The sequence below is a fragment of the Podarcis gaigeae genome (genome assembly GCF_964106915.1).
Source record: "Podarcis gaigeae genome assembly, chromosome: 1".
NCBI lineage: Eukaryota > Metazoa > Chordata > Lepidosauria > Squamata > Lacertidae > Podarcis > Podarcis gaigeae.
This window is the reverse complement of record NC_139678.1, coordinates 8,223,905-8,248,106: the sequence shown is the minus strand read 5'-3', so window position 1 is coordinate 8,248,106 and position 24,202 is coordinate 8,223,905. Positions and strand designations below refer to the sequence as shown.

General features: G+C 48.8%; 1 protein-coding gene across 2 annotated transcripts in view; it reads right to left on the bottom strand.

The window, feature by feature from the left end:
• DAAM1 (dishevelled associated activator of morphogenesis 1) overlaps positions 1-23,568 on the bottom strand; it is a 182,468-nt gene extending 158,900 nt beyond the window's left edge. For both annotated transcript variants that reach the window (XM_083732298.1, XM_083732299.1), the window contains exon 1: positions 23,287-23,568. The gene's annotated coding sequence lies outside the window, so the exon portion shown is untranslated. The remainder of the gene's footprint in view (positions 1-23,286) is intronic.
• Positions 23,569-24,202: the final 634 nt, after the last annotated feature.

The window sequence follows — 24,202 nt, the reverse complement described above, 5'->3', positions numbered from 1 at the left end:
TAAGACTCCCTTTTTTCCCTCCTAAAAAGTAAGGAGAAATGTGTGTGTGTCTTATGGAGCGAATGCAGGCTGCACAGCTATCCCAGAAGCCAGAACAGCAAGAGGGATTGCTGCTTTCACTGCGCAGAGATCCCTCTTGCTGTTCTGGCTTCTGGGATTCAGAATATTTTTTTTCTTGTTTTCCTCCTCCAAAAACTAGATGCGTCTTATGGTCTGGTGCGTCTTATAGAGCGAAAAATACGGTATCTCCCACCTTTCCACGCCCTCCCCAGCAACGAGCTCAAGGTGGTGAGCATGGTTTTCCTCCCCTCTCCTTCCAACCCCAGCGACGACCCTGTAAAATAGGTTAAGGCTGAGAGGCAATGACTGACCCAAGGTCACCCGGTGAGTTTTGTGGCCGAGTGGGGATTCGAACCCTGGTCTCTCAGGGACTAGTCCGGCACTCTAACCACTACACCACACTGGTTCTAGGGCAGCATCCTTTGCTCTCTCCCAGATTGAAAAAAATATATAATTTCATCATGCTCACAGCAGGTGTAGGTACCCTGTGCCCACCTCCTCTGGCATTCCAGTGTTGGTGCTGACCTTTAAAGCCCTAAACGGCCTCGGTCCAGTATACCTGAAGGAGCGTCTCCACCCCCATCGTTCAGCCCAGACACTGAGGTCCAGTGCCGAGGGCCTTCTGGCGGTTCCCTCACTGTGAGAAGCCAAGTTACAGGGAACCAGGCAGAGGGCCTTCTCGGTAGTGGCGCCCGCCCTGTGGAACACCCTCCCACCAGATGTCAAAGAGAAAAATACCATATTTTTTGCTCTATAAGACTCACTTTTCCCCTCCTAAAAAGTGGGATCGCTGCGCAGCGATTCCACTTGCTGTTCTGGCTTCTGGGATTCAGAATATTTTTTTTCTTGTTTTCCTCCTCCAAAGACTAGTTGCGTCTTGTGGTCTGGTGCGTCTTATAGAGCGAAAAATGCAGTAACTACCAAACTTTTAGAAGACATCTAAAAGCAGCCCTGTTTAGGGAAGCTTTTAATGTTTAATAGGTTATTGTATTTTAGTGTTTTGTTGGAAGCTGCCCAGAGTGGCGCCAGATGGGCGGGGTATAAATAATAAATAATAATAATAATAATAATAATATTATTATTATTATTATTATTATTATTCCAGAACCTCTGGCCTTCTATGCTCTTCTTCTCCTTCACTCATCCCCTCTCAAAAGCAACACAAGAGTAAATATTTAGAGCACCCAACCATAAGCTCTTAAAACCATGCAGAGGTGACTAAGCTGATCATCCTTCCTGCACATCGCTATGTACTGCCCAGCACATTCCTTTGGGGAGATAAGGAGCATGAAGACACTTGCCTATCAAAGTGCACCGAGGGAGCAAGAGTTTCGCCCTTCGCAGCGTGGGAGCTGACAGCAGAGAGAGCGCCCGAGGAACTCTGCAAGCGGCGATTCGGGAGGAAGGTTATCGAGAACGAAGAGGCAGAACTTTCCTGGAAGACGCGTTTGCTGACAGGAGCGCAGCAAGCTCCACTAAAACAAGGCTTAGTATTTTTAGAGCATAAGGACTCAGAGACTTTGCCACGTTTGTAAGCAGTCGTTCCACAGGTGTTGCAACACCTGTACTGTGGAACTTCCTGCCACTTGACTGTTAGTCACGGCACTTTTTTTGTGTTTCAGCAGGCCTATTCCAACACAGGGACGTGGCCGCATCTGGTCTTAGAACCTATTTAAACATCTAAAGAAAGTTTATTGTTTTGACTGTTTCAATGTTTTAGGTATGTTTTTATTTTATTTTTAATTGTGTGGGTTTTTTTTTTCAATTACAGAACTGTTTGTCACCCGGGGGGGTGGGAGATAGGGCTTCTCAACTTTGGGGGGGGGGGGGTTAGCCATCCAGGGGAAGGAAACTCTGATCCTAAACCTCTGCTGTCTTTGGGGGTATCTTTGGGAGACGAAAGGGCTCAGGAGGATATCGGGAGGACCTTAAGGTCCATGAATAACCATAGTTTAGAGGTACCGAGCCCAAAGGAAGTTAGCCTATCCTCCACCAGGGCCAGGGCCTTTTCAGTGATGGCTCCGACCTGGTGGAATGCTGTGTCCCATGTGACTAGGGCCCTTTAGGATTTAATCTCCTTCCGTCGGGCCTGTAAGACAGAGCTATTCCGCCTGGCCTTTAATTTGAATTCAGCCTGATCTTTTATTTCCCTTCTCTTCCCTCCCCCTTCCCTTTTATGAAGATCACCCGCTCTGAGACCCCACAGCTAATTCTCCCCTGGCCTCCTCGCTGGCCCAAGTAGGACTAATTCAGCCAGCTAGCCCTGGGGATTATGAAATTGATTTTTTATTTTTGAATTTTATTGTTATTCATGTTTTTGTACTGTATTTTATGCTGCTTTTATAATTAAGTGTTTTAAAGTGTTTTAGATTTGTTGTTAGCTGCCCTGAGCCTGGTTTTTGAACCAGGAAGGGCGGGGTATAAATAAAAAATTATTATATTATTATTTTCTAAACCAAAATGTGCCGGAACGCACCTCCCTCAGAAGACCTATCCCAGAGCCCAAAGAGGATATCTTCAGACTGGATCTCCTATCAAAAGGCGGATATTAGGGGAAATGTGCGTGAAAATGATTGTGCTAGCCTGAACAACATACAGAAATACATTCTACGTTAGGCAAGGTTACATTAAAAAAAGGCGTTGGGAAAATATCCACTAGAAAGCCATGAAAAGAGAAAGAAATTCGCAAGCGCACAACTATGGAGAACTGAATTCAAGCCATGCAAAGCTAAACCATGGTTTGGCTTAGCGTGTTGACCTAACCTGGGCTTGTGATTTAGGTCTCCTAGATAAACCATGGGCTGCAAACAACAACAACAATAATAATAATAATAATAATAATGATGATGATGATGATATCTTTATTGTCATTGCCCCCTCTCAGGGACAACGAAATTACTTGGCTGCTCCATCCACCCAGGTAGGGCACTCCACTCAAAATCAGAACAACTATAAAAACACTAATTAAAACAATATAATATAATACAGCAAGGAAGATTAGATGACTTCAAAGTCCAGGTTTCCCATTCAGGGCCGAGATCGCTCTGGAGAAGAAGCTGTTCTTGAGACGGCTCGTTCTTGTCATCATCGTCCTGTATCTCCGTCCCGACGGCAGGAGCTCGAAGAGACAGTGACCAGGATGCGATGGATCTTTTACTATGTCCAGTGCCTTCCTATGGCACCTTGTGGCATAAATCTGCTCTAAGGTGGAGAGTGGGCAGCCAACAATGCTCTCTGCTGCCTTCACAACTCTGCACAACCCCATCCTGTCCTGGGTAGTACAGCTTCCGTACCACACACATAAGCCATAAGTGAGCACGCTCTCAATGGCACAGTGATAGAAGGCAAGCAGCAGTTTCTGCGGAAGATGGTTTTTCCTTAGGATTCTTAAAAAGTACAGTCTCTGCTGCGCCTTCTTCACAAGTCCCCTTGTGTTGACACTCCAGGACAGATCCTCTTGTAATTCAATACCCAAAAATCTGAACGTTGTTACCCTCTCCACACAGACCCCATCAATCAGAAGTGGCTGGGCATTGCTCTTCTGTCTCCTGAAGTCCACCACAAGCTCCTTTGTCTTCCTTGTATTTATGAGCAAGTTGTTAGCTCTGCACCACTCTGTCAGCTGCTCCACCTCATCTCTATAGTCTGTTTCACCCTCCCTTTCAGAGATGAGCCCAATCACGGTTGTGTCATCTGCAAATTTGACAACCCTATTACTAGGGTGAGCAGCGACATAGGAGGGGCCTTGGTTAAACCTTAGCCTGCAGAGAGCTAAACTACTAGCCTGGGCAATGTGCTAGGCCAAACGATGGCTGAGGTTCAGAGGGGCACAGCGACAAAATGTCTGGGAAGGAGCCGATCAGATGCAATCGCTTCTCCTACAGCCCACACTTTCACAACCACCACGGTTTCCATGTCATCCAGACCAGTGAATACAAGCAAGAGAGAAGATGGGGCAGGAAAGAGAACCGTCAATATTTTAGTTTCACAAGCATTTACTAGTTAAATCCTGACATTCTCCCCCCTTCTCCAGGAGCAAAGACTTGTAACTCCAAATTGCACAGATCAGGAAAAACAAGATGCACTGGGCAGGATGGGATAGATGATTATCAAGCTTCGGAATTCCGGAGATTTTTGTTTTGCCTTCTCGTCTTCTGCATACTCAGATCTCCACCCCACAGATCCCAAAAGATAAAGGGCACCCTTCAGCAGTCAGTGAAGAACTTCTAGTGGCGCATCCTTCAGAAAGCATCTACACAGCACTTTTCTGCATACAGTGAGCGCTTTAAGGACTTGTTCCATGGAATTGGTCAGAACCCTGCCAAATAGCCTAGAGAGCCACTGCCGGTCAGAGCAGACGATACTGAGCGCTGGTCTCACTCAGTATAAGGCAGTTTCCAATGTGCCTCTCTGTTGGGACATGGGTGGAGTTGTGGGTTAAACCACAGAGCCTAGGACTTGCCGATCAGAAGGTCGGCGGTTCGAATCCCCGTGACGGGGTGAGCTCCCGTTGCTCAGTCCCTGCTCCTGCCAACCTAGCAGTTCGAAAGCATTATCAAAGTGCAAGTAGATAAATAGGTACCGCTCCGGTGGGAAGGTAAACGGCATTTCCATGCGCTGCTCTGGTTCGCCAGAAGCGGCTTAGTCATGCTGGCCACATGACCCGTTAGCTATATGCCGGCTCCCTTGGCCAATAAAGCAAGATGAGCGCCGCAACCCCAGAGTCGTCCGCGACTGGACCTAATGGTCAGGGGTCCCTTTACCTAATGTGCCTCTTGGTAAGCAAAACACTTTGCCTCCCTGGAAGCTAATAAGTTAGCAAAAATGTATAGAACAAGTACAAACACCTGTGGAAGTGTAAAGAAAAAGAAGGTACCTTTTATCATATGTGGTGGTCATGTAAGGTAATAAAACCTTTCTGGGAGATGATATATAATGAAATAGAAAAAAATGTTTTAAATTATTTTTGTTTAAAAAATGGAAGCTTTTCTATTAGGAACTATAGGTACAGAAGTTCCAACGGACCAGAAAAGTCTCTTTACATATGTGACAACAGCTGCACGGATGCTAATAGTCCAGGGATGGAAAGAAGAAACAGTCGCTACCAGGGAGGAACGGCAAGCTAAGCTGGTGGACTATGCAAAAATGGCAACGCTGACTGGAAAACTCAGGAACAAAGAGGACAAAAAGCATTTCAAAAGAATGAGAAAAAAATAAAATCTATTTAAGAGACCATTGTAAGCAGATGAAAACATTAGCAGGATTTTAATCTCACTTGTAATACAACAAATATTATGGACAATATGGATTGATATAAAATATAGACTATAGAATAATGTTGTTGTTTAGTCGTTTAGTTGTGTCCGACTCTTCATGACCCCATGGACCAGGTTACAGACGCTTCAGGTTACAGACTCTGCTAACCCAGAAATAGTACCTCGGGTTAAGAACTTTGCTTCAGGATGAGAACAGAAATCGTGCTCTGGCAGCGCAGCAGCAGCGGGAGGCGCCATTAGCTAAAGTGGTACCTCAGGTTAAGAACAGTTTCAGGTTAACAACGGACCTCCAGAACGAATTAAGTTTTTAACCCGAGGTACCACTGTAGTGTCTTGGTTTGGATACTTTACCTTGGTCTAAGAATGGAATCCGAATGGTGGAAGGGCACCGGTGGTGGGAGGCCCTTATTAGGAAAAGCGCACCTCGGTTTAAGAACAGTTTTGGTTTAAGAACGGACTTCCGGAATGGATTAAGTTCATAAACCAAGGTACCACTGTATTTGTAAAATCAAATGAAAGGGATTTCATTAAAAAAGGAAGCTAGCTAGCAGATACAGATGCTGACATTTATTGTACGCTAGCAGGGGTTGGGTTGGCATCTGTCTTGGATGTTTTAGCTGAGATTCCTGCAATGCAGTGGGCTGGATGAAATGTACAACTCTGATTCTATGAAAAACTACCCGAACTCCAACAAGCTATGGATTAATCCACAGTCATGCCTGGCCAAAGGAAGAAGGATGGTTATGTAGCAGAGGATGTCAAACAGCAGAGAGACCTTAAATCATGTGATGCAAGTAAGCTATAGATCACATGCCGCGAGGATTCGTCAGCATGATGCTAATTAACTAGGGACTAGTTAGACAGGGATATCAAGTCTTTTTGTCTTTTCACTTTCCCGGAGAGGTGGGCGGGCAGGTTGAGTCCCAAGGGGGGCTCTCGGTTCTTGTTCCAGGAACTGCATCAGGGAGGGAGTCTGACTGGGGTTAGTACACCTGTTGAACCGTAATGCAGGTGTTCTAAGGTGAGCTCAGGTAGGGCAGAAACCTAACATAATCTTGATTTTCAGGGTGAATACAGTTAAAGCAGGGCGTTGCGTCCTGCCTCACTTTTGGGGTGTTAAGCAAGAGGTGTCAGCAGTTATCACAGAAATATCATAGCACATGTCGCTTTTGGATCCTTTGACATCAGCCCTTCTGATTACAGCGGTACCTCAGAAGTCGAACGGAATCCGTTCCAGAAGTCGATTCGACTTCCATAACATTCAGAAACCAAGGCCCGGCTTCAAATTGGCTGCAGGAAGCTCCTGCATCCAATAGGAAGGCCCGTCAGAAGTTCAGATTCCAAAAGAATGTTCGCAAACTGGAACACTCACTTCCAGGTATGTGGTGTTCAGAAGCCAGAATGTTCGACTACAAACGCGTTCGGGATCTAAAGTAGGGCTGTACTGTGAAACAGAATGCACCAAGCGTTGGATGGTTCAACCACTAACCATTTTTGCAGCACAAGGCTGAGCAAAAGGCTTGAAGCCACTTTTTGCAGATGCAAACCCACAAGCTGGAGTGAAACTGCCTTGATACAAAGCCCTTTTCATTATTAAGAACAGCAAAAGAGGTTTGATACTAGCACTGTTTAACCAGCTACATGTAAATTTTCCAGCATGAGCAAAGATTTTCTTTTTCCTTTTTTAAGTGCCACACTTAAGTCATTCCTTTAAAAATCAGGTTCAACCACCAGACAGAAACCACCTTCTGCTTAAACCTGGTGGGCTGTAAAACTGACAAAATTTACTAGGGGGGGCGGTATAGGTATCAAGGCAGAAACCCAGAAGCATTGCAAAAATCCTAATTTGTGAGAGGTACTGCATATAATCCACCCCAGGGCTTGTTGAAACTATGAAACCTTTTGCTCTTTCCTCTTCCAGAAGGGAGGAGGAATGATCAAAAAGACTTTTGTAGCCAGCGAGATTTTTAGGATGTTTATGCATTTGTTCCCAGCCTTCTTATACATAAAGATAAGGCTCCACAGCTACTTTTAAGACATTCCCAAGGTCAGAACAGAATGCCAATTTGCTAGATTCCACAGCCTGCTTACTGACTTTCCTAGTGAGGCTCTATACAGTATTCCCGCAGTTTTGCACTACCAGCGACTTAGTGAAACCACTTTGATGAAATTATATTTTTAAAAAGGTAAAAAGGTAAAGGGCCCCTGACAGTTATGTCCAGTCGCAGACGACTCTGGGTTGTGGCACTCATCTCACTATACAGGCCAAGGCAGCCAGCGTTTGTCTGCAGTTTTCCCGGGTCATGTGGCTAGCAGGACTAACCCGCTTCTGGCGCAATGGAACACCAAAACCAGAGTAGCGCACGGAAAAGCTGTATACCTTCCCGCCAGAGCGGTACCTATTTATCTACTTGCACAGGTGTGCTTTTGAACTGCTAGGCTGAGAGGAGCTGGGACCAAGCAACGGGAGCTCACCCCGTCACAGGGATTCGAACCGCTGACCTTCTGATCAGCAACCCCAAGAGGCTCAGTGATTTAGACCACAGCACCACCCGCATCCCTGAAATTATATAACCCTGGTACAAATGCATTAAATTAGTACCCAATTGCTGGGTGAGAAAGAGCTACAGGTGTCTTGTTTTAGGGTCCAGTGCCCTGGAATTTTCATTGCAGACTCATCTAAAAAAATAATAATCCACAACTTCAGTCCAGATGTGCCATGCATACCATGGTTGCATACAGAAATCCCAAGTGCACATCTATAGAGATGGAGGTGGGTCAGATCGCCACGTCAAGAGCTGTCAATCTAGCAGTCATAAGCCCATTCCATCATGCAGAGTTTGAAATCCCCCCAGTTACCAGGCACATTTTGCGACTGGCATGGGTCCAGTTCCAACCACATGGAGATCTCTAGATGCCAGGTTGTAGACTGACATCTTCATCTGGCTGACCCCTCCAGCTTTATTAACCTTAACCATAAGACTAAACAGAATATCTTATTTACTGCATTTAAAGGTAAAGGGTAAAGGGGCCCCTGACCATTAGGTCCAGTCGTGACCGACTCTGGGGTTGCGGCGCTCATCTCGCTTTATTGGCCGAGGGAGCCGGCGTACAGCTTCCGGGTCATGTGGCCAGCATGACTAAGCCGCTTCTGGCGAACCAGAGCAGCGCACGGAAATGCCGTTTACCTTCCCACCGGAGTGGTACCTATTTATCTACTCGCATTGCTGTCCTTTCAAACTGCTAGGTTGGCAGGAGCTGGGACAGAGCAACAGGAGCTCACTTCGTCGGGGGATTCAAACCACCGACCTTCTGATCGGCAAGCCCTAGGCTCTGTGGTTTAACCCACAGCGCCACCCGTGTCCCTATTTACTGCATTTATCTCCCACCTTTTTCTCCAAGGAGTACACGGTTCACCCTCAATTCTCAGCTAATCCCTACGGTGACACTCTAAAGTAGGTTAAGCAGAGGCTGTGACTGGCCCAAGGAGTAGAGATTTGAACTCTGATCTGCCAGGTCCTAGTCCAACACTCTACCCGCTACACCATAATGGCTTCCTAGAGCCCTTCTGCTATGGGGCAGGTCTATAAATGAAGTGGGTAAATAAATACGGGGAAAGCAAAGAGAAGGATGTGAAATATTTTCCTGGAAGCTAGAATTTCTTTCATTCTGAATTGTTTTAGTTGAAGTTTTAATGTGCTGTAAACTGCTTTCAGATTTTTCCTCTAAAATATAAAGCAGTATAGAAATGAAATTAATAATAATAGGAAAAAGAAGAAATTTCATTGCAAGAAAGAAAAAAGGCACCCAGCCATTCCGCTGCGGCAACTGTAACCTAGGTTTAACTCGCCATTTGACTTATTTTTCTGAGTTTCTTACACTCCCAAGAGATACACAGCTGAACAGCTCCCAAAACAAAGATCAGGACTATTGCATTTACAGTCACCTTATACAGTTTCATAGGGACGTGGGTGGCGCTGTGGTCTAAACCACTGAGCCTCTTGGGCTTGCTGATCAGAAGGTTAGGTTGGCGGTTCGAATCCCCGCGGCGGAGTGAGCTCCCGTTGCTCTCTCCCAGCTCCTGCCAATCTAGCAGTCTGAAAGCACGTCAAAAAGTGCAAGTAGTAGATAAATAGGTACCATTCGGGGGGGGGGGATAAATGGCATTTCTGTGCGCTGCTCTGGTTTCAGTGTTTCATTGTGCCAGAAGCGGCTTAGTCCTGCTGGCCACATGACCCGGAAAAACTGTCTGCAGAAAAATGCCGGCTCCCTCGGCCTGTAAAGCGAGATGAGCGCCACAACCCCAGAGTTGTCTGCGACTGGACTTAACTGTCAGGGGTCCTTTACCTTTATACAGTTTCAGATTGTGGGACTGAATTCAAGGCTCAGAACATGAAGTACAGTCATAGCTCATGTTACGGACGCTTCAGGTTATGTTTTTTCAGGTTGTGTCCTGCAGTGACCCGGAAGTACTGGAAAGGGTTATTTCCGGGTTTCGCCTCTCGCGCATGCGCAGAAGCGCTAAATCACACTTTGCACATGCACACAAGCGCCAAATTGTGCCGCGCACCTGCACAGATACAGCACTTCAGGTTGCGCTCTTTTCAGGTTGCAAACGGGCCTCCGGAACGGATTCTGTTCGCAACCAGAGGTACCACTGTAATGTCATTTCAAGTGGTTGTTTTTTTTTTTAAAAAAAAATCAAGTTTCTAGGCCATAAGGAATTGTTTTTCCACCTCTCCCCAAAATGCACTGGACATTTGAAACCTCAGAGTCAGGGCTCTGAATCTATGCAGATTTCTAGGCAAGAGGGAGAGGTTTCTGAGAGCACCAGCATAGACCGTTCCTTGCAGGAGCAAATGTTTCAGCAGATTTTAAACCTGGAAGTCTGGTGCAGGAAGAGGGGCAGGCGGTGGGGGGAGAGAGAAAAGGATTGTCCGGGGACTCTGTCCAGAGCCTAGGAACTGCTAACAACTCCAGGAAAGGCCCGCACTTACAGGAACCCAGACAGAAGGATACAGCAGGTGAGCCACCTTGGCTGACCGTCCTTCAGCAAATCTCTTTCACACCTCCAGGAGCTGTGGCAGGAAAAACCACTTGGCAGATGGGGGGAGGAGGGGGGGCAGGGAGAGAAAGTGACAGGCTGAGGGGGAAGCCAGGAAAACATAAACATAACCTACTTAGGAGATGCAAAGTAGGTTTCTGGGACCAAAACAGCACAAGCACAACACTACGCAATCATCTGCTACGCTAGCAGAGGACAAGGGTTTCCTGGAAACAGGAGACACAAAGGCTGCTCCAGTCACATGCTGCTGGGGACACGCTGCAGTCGTACACTCCTGGAATCGTAGAATTGGAAGGGACCCCCAAAGGCTGTCTAGTCCAACCCCCTGCAATGCACTCAGCCTAGAACATGAGTAGGCAAACTAAGGCCCGGGGGCTGGATCCGGCCCAATCACCTTTTCAATCTGGCCCACGGACGGTCTGGGAATCAGTGTGTGTTTACATGAGTAGAATGTGTCCTTTTATTTCAAATGCATCTCTGGGTTATTTGTGGGGCATAGGAATGCATTCATTCCCCCCCCCAAAAAAATATAGTCTGCCCCCCCCCACAAGGTCTGAGGGACAGTGGACCGGCCCACGGCTGAAAAAGTTTGCTGACCCCTAAACTAGATGGATGAGTTTCTGGGTCATTATTGATAGGAAGAAATGAAGGCAACTCACAATTCCATAAAAGCCAGGACCTCTGTAGCCTTTGATCTGGCTCCTACCGCCACCCCTAGCTGAAATTGTGTGCCTCTTTCACGAGAGGTCTAGAAGGCAGCAACACAAGAACGGGCCTTTTCTGCAGTGGCTCCCCATTTGTGGGGACTGCCTCTCCTGGTATGTCCCACAGAGGAACTTACGATCTTCAAACAAAAACATCCTGACGGTCCCGGGCCACAGAGAGGTTAGGCTGGCCTCAACCAGTGCCAGGGCTTTTTCAGTTGTGGCCCCGATCTGGTGGAACGCTCTGTCAGAGACTAGGGCCCTACGGGACTTGATATCTTTCTGCAGGGCCTGCAAGACAGAGCTGTTCCCCCAGGCCTTTGACCAAGGCACAGCCTGACCCCCTCCTTTGATAATTCTTCACAGAACTCTAGCCCAATGGTTGCTATTAATTTGATTGTGAATTGATTTTATAATGAATTGATTTTAGAATGTATTTCAATTAACTGATTGTGATTTTATGTAAACTGTGTTATTTTTACTATTGTTAGCCGCTCTGAGCCCGGCTTCGGCTGGCAAGGGCGGGATAAATTAATTATTATTATTATTATTATTATTATTATTCTACAGCTTTAGGCCTCTTTAACAAGGCCTTTGACATCCAATGCACATTTAAAATGTGCTGGGGAAGGGGGGATTATTGATTTGCTTTTGTTTTGGTTTTTATTATGTATTTTGTGTTTTTATATTGTGATTTTACGTTGCAGCCGCCCTGAGACCTGTAGGTTTGGGCGGTATGCAAATAAATAATGATAACGGTAACAATAATTTTCAATCCAAAACAAACACAGAAATGTGGAGAACTGAATTTACAACTGGAAAGATGAGAAACCAAGAGAGTGAAGGTGGACAAATCCATTCCTCTCTACTCTGAATACCAGTTTCTACAATTCCCAAGTGGGGAGGGTGCAGTTGTGCTTAGGGGACCTGCTGGAGGGTTTGCTAAAGACGTGGGGCTGTGAGAACAAGTTGCTGGACTGATCCATCAGGTCTGCTCTTATGTTCACATCTATTAAAAGGTAAAAGTACCCCTGACCAGTCGCGGACGATTCTGTGGGTGCACCACTCATCTCGCTCTATAGGCCAAGGGGGCCGGCGTTTTTCCAGACAGCTTCCGGGTCATGTGGCCAGCATGACTAAGCCGCTTCTGGTGAAACCAGAACAGCGCACGGAAACGCCGTTTACCTTCCCGCTGGAGCAATACCTATTTATCTACTTGCACTTCACGTGCTTTTGAACTGCTAGGTTGACAGGAGCTGGGACCGAACAACGGGAGCTCACCCTTTCGTGGGGATTTGAACCGCCGACCTTCTGATCAGCCAGCCCTAAGCTCTGTGGTTTAGACCACAGTGCCACCCACATCCCATTTCACATCTATTAGATATTATTTATTTTAATGAATTAACTTCCACAAAGCGTTAGCCAGCATTGTGTTTTTCAGGAGCATGTGATGTCCGCAAGCATTCTTCCCCCAAAATAGGATCCAGTCATACCTCGGTTTACAGACGCTTCGGGTTGGGTTTTTTCGGGTTGCGGACCGCCAAAACCCAGAAGTACCGGAACGGGTTACTTCTGGGTTTTGGCGGTCGCGCATGTGCTAAATCGTGCTTTGCGCATGCACAGAAGTACCGAATTGCAACCCGCACGTGTACAGATGCGCAGACACAGGTTGCGAACGTGTATCTCGCACAGATCACATTCGCAACCCGAGCGTCCACTGTATTTCCCTGTGGACACAACTGCTTCCATACCATCTTCCAGTCCTACATTTTGCAAGTTGTATGTCTCTGTATGCAAGTGCCGTTCTCTCTCTCTCAGACACACACACACACACACACACACACACACACACACACAAACACACACACACAAGGCCAGTTTGGGATCCAGGTTTGCTTTCACTTCTGTGATAAGCCGTGGCATTGAAGAGTTATTTTTGGTCCTGGCAGAACTGATTAAGTCGCTGCTTGAAAGGCCCACCCCGTTCCCAGCAGAGCTTCTCCCGCTATCAAAAAAAGAAAGGTTGCCACATTTTCAGAAAGGCAGGAGGCGGAGGCAGCAATAACTCCCGGGCACAGACCGTAAATACAAGCTACTTCAAGGAGAACACCGTGTGTCATTTCAAAGGCAGCCTCTGATCTTAGAAGCCCACTGCATTTTTTAAAATAGCAATAAAAACTTGGGAGCATCGCTTGTAAAATAACTGAATAACTACACACCTGCAAGTGTTGGATCTTGACCCAGCAAGGTGTTGTGCACATGTCAAGCTTCCTTTATCCCACCCTTCCAACACATGGTCGGACCAGTTCTGGGCTGCTGCATGCTTAGCTCAGCTACTTGGGGGACCCAGAAAATGACAAATTCTGAGAAGCTACAGGAACAGCAGTCTAGGAGAGCATACGCTGATCCGGAGCATGGAAACACATGGAAACACGGCCTCGGTCCAGTATACCTGAAGGAGCGTCTCCGCCCCCATCGTTCTGCCCAGACACTGAGGTCCAGCGCCGAGGGCCTTCTAGCGGTTTCCTCGCTGCGAGATGTGAGGTTACAGGGAACCAGGGAGAGGGCCTTCTCGGTAGTGGCGCCCTTCCTGTGGAACACCCTCCCACCAGATGTCAAAGAGAAAAATAACTAGCAGACTTTTAGAAGACATCTGAAGGCAGCCCTGTTTAGGGAAGCTTTTATTAACAGAAGAAGAAGAAGAAGAAGAAGAAGAAGAAGAAGAAGAAGAAGAAGTTTAGATTTGATATCCCACTTTATCACTACCCTAAGGAGTCTCAAAGCGGCTAACAATCTCCTTTCCCTTCCTTCCCCACAACAAACACTCTGTGAGGTGAGTGGGGCTGAGAGACTTCAAAGAAGTGTGACTAGCCCAAGGTCACCCAGCAGCTGCATGTGGAGGAGCAGGGAAGCAAACCCAGTTCACCAGATTACGAGTCTACCGCTCTTAACCACTATACCACACTACACCACACACAAAATACAGACCATTGTATTTTAATATTTTGGTGGAAGCCGCCCAGAGTGGCTGGGGAAACCCAGCCAGATGGGCGGGGTATAAATAAAAAATTATTATTATTATTAAATTTATATACTGTACTATATCCAATGATCCCAACATCAAGAACCTATTTTATGGAGCATAATAATAAAAACATAATTCAGTCGTATCTTGGTTCTCGAATACGTTGGTACTTGGACATTTTGGCTCCCGAACACAAAAAACCCAAAAGAAAGTGTTCCAGTTTTCGAATGTTTTTCCAAAGCTGAACGTCTGATACAGCTTCCATTTGAGTGCAGGAAGCTCCTGTAGCCAATCAGAAGCTGCGCCTTGGTTTTTGAACGTTCTGGAAGTCGAACGGACATCTGGAATGGATTACGTTTGAGAACCAAGGTACGACTGTAAAGAGCATAATACCAGACAGAGTCAACCAGGGATAGTGAGCCAATGTAGTGGTTAGAGTGTCGGACTGGGACCTGAGAGAAACCAGGGTTCAAATCCCCACTCGGCCATGAAGTTCGCTGGGTTACCTAGGTCCAGACACTACTTCTCAGCCTAACCCACCTCACAGGATGGTTGTGGGGATGAAATGAGGCGGAAGAGAGCCATGGATGCCACCTTGAGCTCCCTGGAGAAAGAGAAGCTCCAGTTCCATCTCCATTCTGCTGAGTTCGAGAAGGACAACACTGCGGCTGAGAAACCCGACAACCAGCTCCACTCCTCTGGACTGCTTCAAAGGAAGAAGGCAGACAGGCAGGTGCAGGGTGGGTGAGGGCAGACTAAGGTGCTTCTTAAACTTGGGTCCCCAACTACTGTTGGACTACAACTCCCATCATCCCTGACCACTGGTCCTGCTAGCTAGGGATGATGGGAGATGGAGTCCAACAAACACCCGGAGACCCAAGTTCAAGAAACCCTGCCTGAATGGACCAGACACTATTGGGTCTCTCTTCTTTTTGCTAGGTTAACTCAGATTCTTCCCCAAGGCTGCCTGCAATCTAACAGGATATTTTAATACAGAATCATAGAACTGTGGGACGCTGGTGGCGCTGTGGGTTAAACCACAAAGCCTAGGACCTGCTGATCAGAAGGTTGGCGGTTCGAATCCCCGCAACGGGGTGAGCTCCCATTCCTCGGTCCCTGCTCCTGCCCACCTAGCAGTTCGAAAGCACGTCAAAGGGCAAGTAGATAAGTAGGTACCACTCCGGCGACAAGGCAGTCGGCGTTTCTGTGCACTGCTCTTATTCGCCAGAAGCGGACTATTCATGCTGGCCACATGACCCAGAAGCTGTACGCCGGCTTCCTCAGCCAATAAAGCAAGATGAGCGCCGCAACCCCAGAGTCAGCCATGACTGGGCCTAATGGTCAGGGGTCCCTTTACCTTTACCATAGAATTGTAGAGTTGAAAGGGACCCAAAGATTCATCTAGTGGACTCAGCAAACTTTTTCAGCAGGGGGCCGGTCCCCTGCCCCTCAAACCTGGGCGAGGGGACTATATTTGGGGGGGAATGAATTCCTATGCCCCACAAATAACCCAGAGATGCATTTTAAATAAATGCACACATTCTACTCATGTAAAAACACGCTGATTCCCGGACTGTCCGCAGGCTGAATTGAGAAGGCAATTGGGCCGCATCCGGCCCCCGGGCCTTAGGTTGCCTACCTCTGATCTAGTCCAACCCCCTGCAATGCGGGAATCTCCGTCTGTAAGCCTATAGGATTCCTCTTCAAATGCCAGTTCTACAGCCCTCCAATTGGCCATGGGGGGCATCTATTCCTAGGGGGCAGGGATGGGGCATGTTGCCTTCTTGCTACCTGTATGCTTCCCATAAAAATCTGGCTAAAGGTAAAAGTAAAGGTACCCCTGCCCGTACGGGCCAGTCGTGTCCAACTCTAGGGTTGTGCGCTCATCTCACTCTAGAGGCCAGGAGCCAGCGCTGTCCGGAGACACTTCCGGGTCACGTGGCCAGCGTGACAAGCTGCATCTGGTGAGCCAGCGCAGCAAACGGAACGCCGTTTACCTTCCCGCTGGTAAGCGGTCCCTATTTATCTACTTGCACCCGGGGGTGCTTTCGAACTGCTAGGTTGGCAGGCGCTGGGACCGAACGACAGGAGCACACCCCGCCACGGGGATTTGAACCGCCGACCATGTGATCGGCAAGTCCTAGGCGCTGAGGTTTTACCCACAGCGCCACCCGCGTCCCCAAAAATCTGGCTAGCCCCTGCTAAAAAGAGAACAATGTGCAAAAGCAAGCCCTGGATCTGATCCAGGAGGATGTGGAATTTGAACATGGCAACAGAATGTGCTCAATGTCCCCCACCTGTACCCAAACAACTTGGAAGCAGTCCTAGCTTAGCAGCGACCCAAGCTAGCCTTTCTTCAGGGAGCAAATGCTGGCTCTGCGAATTTGCAACAAGCTCTGTAATCAATAATAAACCACCCTGGATTTCTTGCAAAAGCCCAGTCTCCACCCCTGCCTAGAGCTATGCAGTCTCTCTTTACACAGATGGCAGAATTAGCAATCAAGCCACCAGCAAACAGAGAAAGAAAGTGGGGGAAGCTCTGCCTCCTGATCTCTATTTAACGCAAAGCCAGGGAAACAACCAGTTCAACGAGGCAAGCAGAGATTGCCCAAGATGCTGCGAAGGAATGCGTGGAAAAGGCGGTTTTGCAAAGATGTTGGCAACCCCAACTTTGGGGAAGACAGGCTTAAAGGACAGTGACTGGCTGGCAAGGTGCCCAGGCCTTTTGGCCATGCTGAAAGACTGTGGGCACAATCGTTCTATCACCGACATTGCCACCTATATACACGGCGTGTCAAAGCAATATGAGAACAGGTCCCTGCCTGCAAGGAGCTTGCAATTGGCCTATATTTTGACAGAGGGAGAAAAGCATGGCACCGTTTAGACAGGGCGAAGTGGGGATTTGAACCCTGATCTCCCAGGTCCTAGTCCAATACCAGCATGGTTAAGAGTGGTGGATTTATAATCTGGTGAACCGGGTTCGCTTTCCTGCTCCTCCACATGCAGCTGCTGGGTGACCTTGGGCCAGTCACATTTCTCTGAAGTCTCTCAGCCTCACTCACCTCACAGAGTGTTTGTTGTGGGGGGAGGAAGGGAAAAGGAGATTCTTAGCCACTTTGAGACTCATTAAGGGGAGTGAAAGGCGGGATATCAAGTCCAAACTCTTCTTCTTCTTCTTCCTCCTCTCCTAACCCAGGGGTTGGCAACCTGCGGCCCATGGACCACAAGCAGCCCACAGGGGTCGTTTAAAAGGCCCATGAGCCACCCCAAAACTGAGGCGCCCACTCAGTGAGTCCCCGCGCACTGCACTAAACCGGTGCAGCGCGGAGCGGGGACTCGCTTCCGCGGCGCCAGGGATCGCATCTGCGCAGATGCGATCCAGCCCATGGAGCGATCTCCGTGGGAGTGAACTGGCCCAGGTGAGGTAAACCCTGCTAACCCCTGTTCTAACCATTACACCACAATGGCTTCTTATAGTACTTCTGCTATGGGGCAGCTCTATAAATTGAGTAGGCAAATAAATATGGGGAAAGCGCTTAGCGAAGGATCTGAAATATTCTCCTTGAAGCGTGAATTTTATTCTGGCTTGTTTTATGTGACGTAAATGTGGAGAGGGAGACCCATATACACCACCTTGAGGAGGAAAAGGTGGGATATAAATGCAATTAATAAAAAGAAATTCCCATCATCCTCCCACTTACAACTCCCATCATGCTCTTTCTCTCCCCCTAATGTCAAAAAGAAGTCCATTCTGACAATTGAATGTGGTACATCTCAATGCAAGTGTCACTCCCTGCAAAATCCTTCCGGTAAAAGATTTAAGGTCTATTGTTTGACCGCTGCAGAAACTTGGGACTTATTCCCCTATACCATATAGCCTGTTCCTGAGATGTTGTTTCAAGCCTGTCAGTTCCCGCTAACATCAATGTTGCCTCAGCCCCTTGGCCTGAACATGGACTGAGCGTCAATTCAGCTACATCAAAATTGGCAACACATCAGCCGAGTGAGAATATCTACTGTCCAGCCTGGAGCTGCATCAAGTAGCACGATGGTCTCAACAGCTCAAGTTCAACTCCCTGCCTGTCTTTGAACTCAACAGGAGACTGGGCTAAGCCACCAATCCTGGACTCCGGTTCCCTGCATAAAAAGGCAGGGAATCGTCATCATGTCATTCACAGGGTTACTGCACTCGAAAGAGATAAGGATTATAAACACATGTTGCTCACTTGAAGCTTCCAAGATAAGGATGCCATTGACTGTTGGCCAACATCTTGTGCAAATGGCACAGCCACATGTCCATTTCACATCCAGGTATGCACATGAATACAAATCTTGGCGGCCATATATGTTGGAATCAGATGCCTGGGGAGGGAGGAGACTGCCACTCTCCCAAGCTAGCCATTGAGTCGGTCAGATTTTAAGGACGATCCCTCCCCAAATTTCTAGGCCTTGCAAGCTCTCCATGATCCTGAAAGAAGCGTTCTTCTGAAATGTACAGAGCGCAGGTGGCGAAAGGGACGCGGGTGGCGCTGTGGGTAAAACCTCAGCGCCTAGGGCTTGCCGATCGCATGGTCGGCGGTTCGAATCCCCGCGGCAGGGTGAGCTCCCGTCTTTCGGTCCCAGCTCCTGCCCACCTAGCAGTTCGAAAGCACCCTTAAGTGCAAGTAGATAAATAGGTACCGCTTTATAGCGGGAAGGTAAACGACGTTCCCGTGTGCTGCGCTGGTGCTGGCTCGCCAGAGCAGCTTCGTCACACTGGCCACGTGACCTGGAAGTGTCTCCGGACAGCGCTGGCCCCCGGCCTCTTAAGTGAGATGGGCGCACAACCCTAGAGTCGGACACGACTGGCCCGTACAGGCAGGGGTACCTTTACCTTTACTTTTACGACACAAAGGTCTAACAGTCAGGATCAGAGACTGTTCTCCTCTTTCCTCTGCTTGGACTTGGGCCCCATCTGCACTATGTATTTAAAGCAATATCATACCACTTTAGGCAGCCGTGGGTTTCCCCCAGAGAATCCTGAGAACTGCAGTTTGTTAAGGGAGCTGAGAGTTGTTAAGGAAACCCTTATTCCCCTCGCAGAACAGCAATGCCCAGAGTCCCCTATGGAAATTGTAGCTCTGCAAGGGGAGTATAGGGGTCTCCTAAGAACCCTGCCCCCCTTAACAAACCACATCCCCCAGATTCGTTGGGGGAAGCTATGACTTACACAGAGTGTCTGTACTATGAAAGTCAGTCTGTCTTGGCCAGCCTTGTCTACTGTCACTGGCAGACGACATTCAAGGCCCCAGGCAGCAGTTTCTTCCTTCTCTGCCTTCTACACTTGCTCTGCTGCTGAACTATGACCACACCTTACGCTGAGTAGAAAAAGAAGACTTTGCATTTGTATATATTCACACAGATCCTGCAGAGAAAATGAAATTACAGAGGAAGTTTTAGTGCAGGGGTGAAATTCGGATACAATGAAGAGCTCTCAGCAAGATTCTTATAGTACATCGCTGCAGAACAGAAGCCCAGGACAATCCCAGAGGATGGTATGAAGGCAAATGAGGTCACCACCACCTAAGCTAAGCAGAGGGCCACATCTTGCCAGTGCCTGGGTAGGAGAGCACCCAAGAGCTGCACATAACCAGTGTTTGAAATTAGCCATGCGCATTCTGCACCCGGCTATCGGCCACTTGCGACCAAGTGAAGATTTCTGGGTGCCAAGATGGTGCCTGACATCTCCACCATCTGGGGGTCATTGGGTCTGGACTGCTTTCTCACACTAATACCCCACCCTGTAGAATTCTATCAGTTATGTTTCATCTGCACTATCAGAATAAATTTCAGGAACCAAAATGCCTTTTTTTTCTGTGCAGCCTGAGCAGGAGCAGTGAACAATGTTCTAGTTAATTGCTGTTCCTTGTCTTCACTTCCCTCCACCCCACTGCCCTGCTCACAGTTGTGAAGAATATTCTTGCGCTATGAATGGTCCGTGTCAACAATAAGAAAGAGAGGTCGGAATAGGTCAATATATGTGTGGACTGTTTCTGGATCAAGTGACTTTTCTTCTTTAAGTTCTCAAAGCTCTTAAATTAGCTCAAGGTAGGCATCTCAACTAGCCAGATGTTTAACTGAGAATCAATCACAGTCAGTCCATCATTTGGAAAAGACGACTTTGGAGCCGTCTTGCCCCAAAATGGCAACTAGACATTCTGCTTTGGCGACTGCAGCCTTGGTTTAAGGAGCCATTTGGCGCCTAGCTTATATACCTGAGTTTCTAACACTGCACAAAACACACTGCCCTGGCTTCCATGATGGGAAGCAAGGCGAGCTATTAACTCATGTAAGAAAATGTAACCAACGAAGCTATTTCACAACGCCCTCTCTGCAAGAGTTTCTTCCGACAGTCTCGGCCTCCACCCAGGCTTTGCAAGCCTCCCCACATCGCAGAGCTTGTGCAAGAAGAAGAAAGCTGAACCGTCTTTCTCCCCACTGTCTCTTGCAACAAGTGCCAGTGAGCAGCAACAGTGTCACCGTGGAGTGGAATCAGCGAGGAGGAAGAGGAGGAGGAGTAGAGGGAAACACCCCGTGGGATTAAGAGTGTGTGATGCCTGCCCTACGCATCTGCACGGAGACAGCTCTAGAAAATGAGTAGGTACTCAAGGCTGTTCCACAAACGTAACAGGGGAACCCACCCACACCCGTTGCTAATAAAGCAGCTTCCCTTGTTCACAGCGTGTCGTACAACACACGCCCAAACCACCCATATTCCCTGCTTTAATATAGGGACAGAGCAAGGAGAGAGAGCAAAATGGGCTTCTCAGTTGCACAGTCGCCATGAAATAAAATAAAGCTATGAAACGGCTACAGGCAGACACTCATTTTTCTTTTGACCATAAAACGAAACACGGCCGTCACAAGACTCAAGACCGCAGACACTCATCTGAATACTGTCTTTTGAGAGATTTTTTTTTTGTGGGGGAGACCACACCCTCCCAGTTACCAGGCAAAGGGGTGGAGAAGACTCCAGATCTACTGGGGAGGGGGCTCTGTGCGTGAAAAATCGCAATGATTCCAACTGCAAGAGTAACCATAGCAACCAGATTTCCAATGCCCCCTCCCCTCTCTTTCTCCTGTTGCAGATACTTTCTCCTTCAAAAATCCTCAACTAGGATGAGGTTTTGTTACCGCTGGGGGTGGGGGGTGGGGAGACACAGCATGCAGTCCACATAGGAGAAAACGGAACTGAAATTCAACAGATACATCTATATGCACACAGGCAATTCCTGCCTCACCTAGTTGGTCACTGGTTTTCTGACGGCCTGCCGCCCAAGCAATTGTGCAACTGATTCATTTCCCCTGAATCTGGGGGGCAGGGAAAGACCACCCAGATCCCTCAGTGGGTATGTTAAAGGTGCACCTAGTTATAATAAGGGAAAGAGCGGAAGCAAGCCTCATCTCCCTAAATCCTTTGGGTGGCGGGCGTGGGGCGGGGGAGAAGGGAAGGAAGATAGAGAGACCAGGTGGCAGGAACAGCCAACAGCAGTTTCTGCATCTTTCACAGGGGGAGGGGGGGGGAACCCTGATTAGCCCATCTCTCCCCCTGGAGAAAATAGGTTTAAATAGCTGATTATCTGGAACCCTGGCTGCTCTTTATCGAAACACAGGGAGGGCACAGATAGAGACATGTCCAGCTCCTGCCCTGAAAATGTGAAGCAACAGTATTTTTTTTAAAAGGAAGAGTGCATCTGTGCATGCGTAAACATGGAAGTCTCATTTTTTTTTTTCTGAATGGCATTCCAAACTCATATTTCTGTAAAGGCAGCATTGTCTCCGCCTTGCAACTTTCGTCTCCTAGACATCCAATTCCTTCATCGTTAAGGATTCTAATTCCTTAGACACGGGGTATTAGCATTTCAATATTAGCGTAGTCATTAATATTAGCTGGCAGGCTTCCCATGGGGGCATCCAGCTGGTCAATATGAGGACAGGATGCTGGGCGAGATGGGCCTGATCCAGCGGTGTGGGGGGGTGCTATTATGTTCTTAAAGGGACTGTAAGAAACATCAGAGGGGGGAGGGAGCAGCTGTCCGCAACCAGGAGGCGTTCTTGCTTTTATTTTCTTTATTTTCTTTTTCTGTTTTTGCAACTCCTTCTGCAAGCGTGTAGCTCAACTCTTCAGGAAAGGTAATTGGGAAGGTGAGAAAACGGGAGAAAGGTGTTGTGATCCCGAGGTGGCAACACGCGTGCAGACACACGCTCCCATACTGCGGTATTGCTAAAACCAGTGGAGACATCCACGCCTCCTTTCCCCCTGGATGGAGAAAAGGCACCCCAAGAAATTAGCAGGAATCAAAACTCTCCTCCCCAACCCCCCCCGGCACCTTTGAACCCGAGGGGTGGGGTAGAGGTGCGGTGAGAGCACATTTTAACACGCCCCTCCCAAAAAAGAGACAGAGAGTGAGAGAACTCGTGGAGGAGGTTTTCTACTCGACCTCTCCCTCTCTCCAACCGACACCCCACCCCACCCCGGCCGGTCCCATTGAAAGGAAAAGAAAGCCGCAGCCGAAAAGAAAGGGAGCAACGAAGCCTCTCTCCACCCGCCCTCTCCGCATCTGCCCCTTTTGTTAGCCAAAAAAACCACACACAGGCACAAAAACACGTACACACACACAGGCTCGCTCCTCCCGGCGCAAACTGCAGAGGGGAAGCCGCACAAACCCAGGGCGCCCCCTCCCCGGCCGCCGCCCCCCAGCTGTTCCCAGAGATGCAGAGCCTCCAGCGCCCGGAGAGATCCCCCCCCCTCCCAAGGAAAGGCTGGGAGTTTAAAGTTTGGCTGGTTTTGTTCCCAGCCCGTGCCGCCCCCTTGGCAGACTTGGGCGCTTCCCTTTCCCACCCCACCCGCCCCGTTCGCCCGAGCGGACACCGCATCCCCATGCCGCCGCCGCCGCCACCCCCCAAAATAGTCCATTTCCTTCGGGGTCCTTCTCCCCTGCGGAAAAGGGAGAAGGAAAGCGCTGCTCCGGAGCTCACCTTCCCCACCAGCGCTTCCCCCTCCCCGGAAGGTAGCGCCGCTTCCTCCGGCCCCGTGCGTAAAAACGCAGAGCCCGGCCCGGCTCTCCAAGCGAGCGGCGCGTCCGATGAATGGCGAGAGGCGCAGGAGAGGCTTACCTGGTGCTCGCTCCATCCCGGAGGAGGCGAAGCCCACTCCGGCTGCTTCTTCTCTTTCTGTCCCCGGCTGCTTACAAAAGGAGCCCGGGAATCGGGCTCGATCTCGCTTCCTCCTCCTCCTCCTGCCGCCGCCACCAGCAACGGCAGCACCGCCTGCCTCCCCTCGCCTTACCAGCCCGCAGGTGACATCATCCCCTTTTGGCCCGATAGGATACAATGCGAGTCTCCGGCTGTGCGTAAAGGGAGGCTCGCGCGGTGCAAGCCGCTCCTACCAACCCGCCCGCCCCCCGCGCGCTCCCGCCTGCCTGCCGCCCCGCGCGCAGCCGGGAGATGGAGTCCGAGGACGGGATTCTTGGGCACGCGCGGCGCTCCGGGAAGGACTACGTTTCCCAGGAAGCACGGCGCGGTCTCCCTCCCTCTCCAGCAAGCACCAGCTGCTGCTGCCGTAGCTTGGCTGACTTTTCCCCAAAAACCAAGACGGGGAGTTTCGTTGCGGTCAGCAAAGGAGGCGATTTGACACCAAACTGGGAGGGGTAGTCAGTGTCACGGAAGACAGGATCAGGAACCCAAATGACCCGAACAGATTGGAGACCTGGGTCCAAGCTAACAAAATGAATTTCAAACCACAACTGGAATACTGTGTCCAACAGGGCTTCTTCTTTTCTAGAAAAAGAGGTGCCGGAACTTGTTGACCTTTTATTAGGGGGAGCACCCACTCACAGTTGTTTAGCTTTTTTTAGCTGCAGGGGAAAAATAAAAACTTTGGCCACTGGACCTTCACCCCACAGCTGCAATCGCCCTCCTGCCGGCCACCTCCACTGCGCAGCCCCGAGCACCCTGCTGCTCTAAGGGGACGGCATCGCAACACCCCCCAGCTACGCTGGGTGGCTTCCAGCAAAATATAAAAAAGTAATAA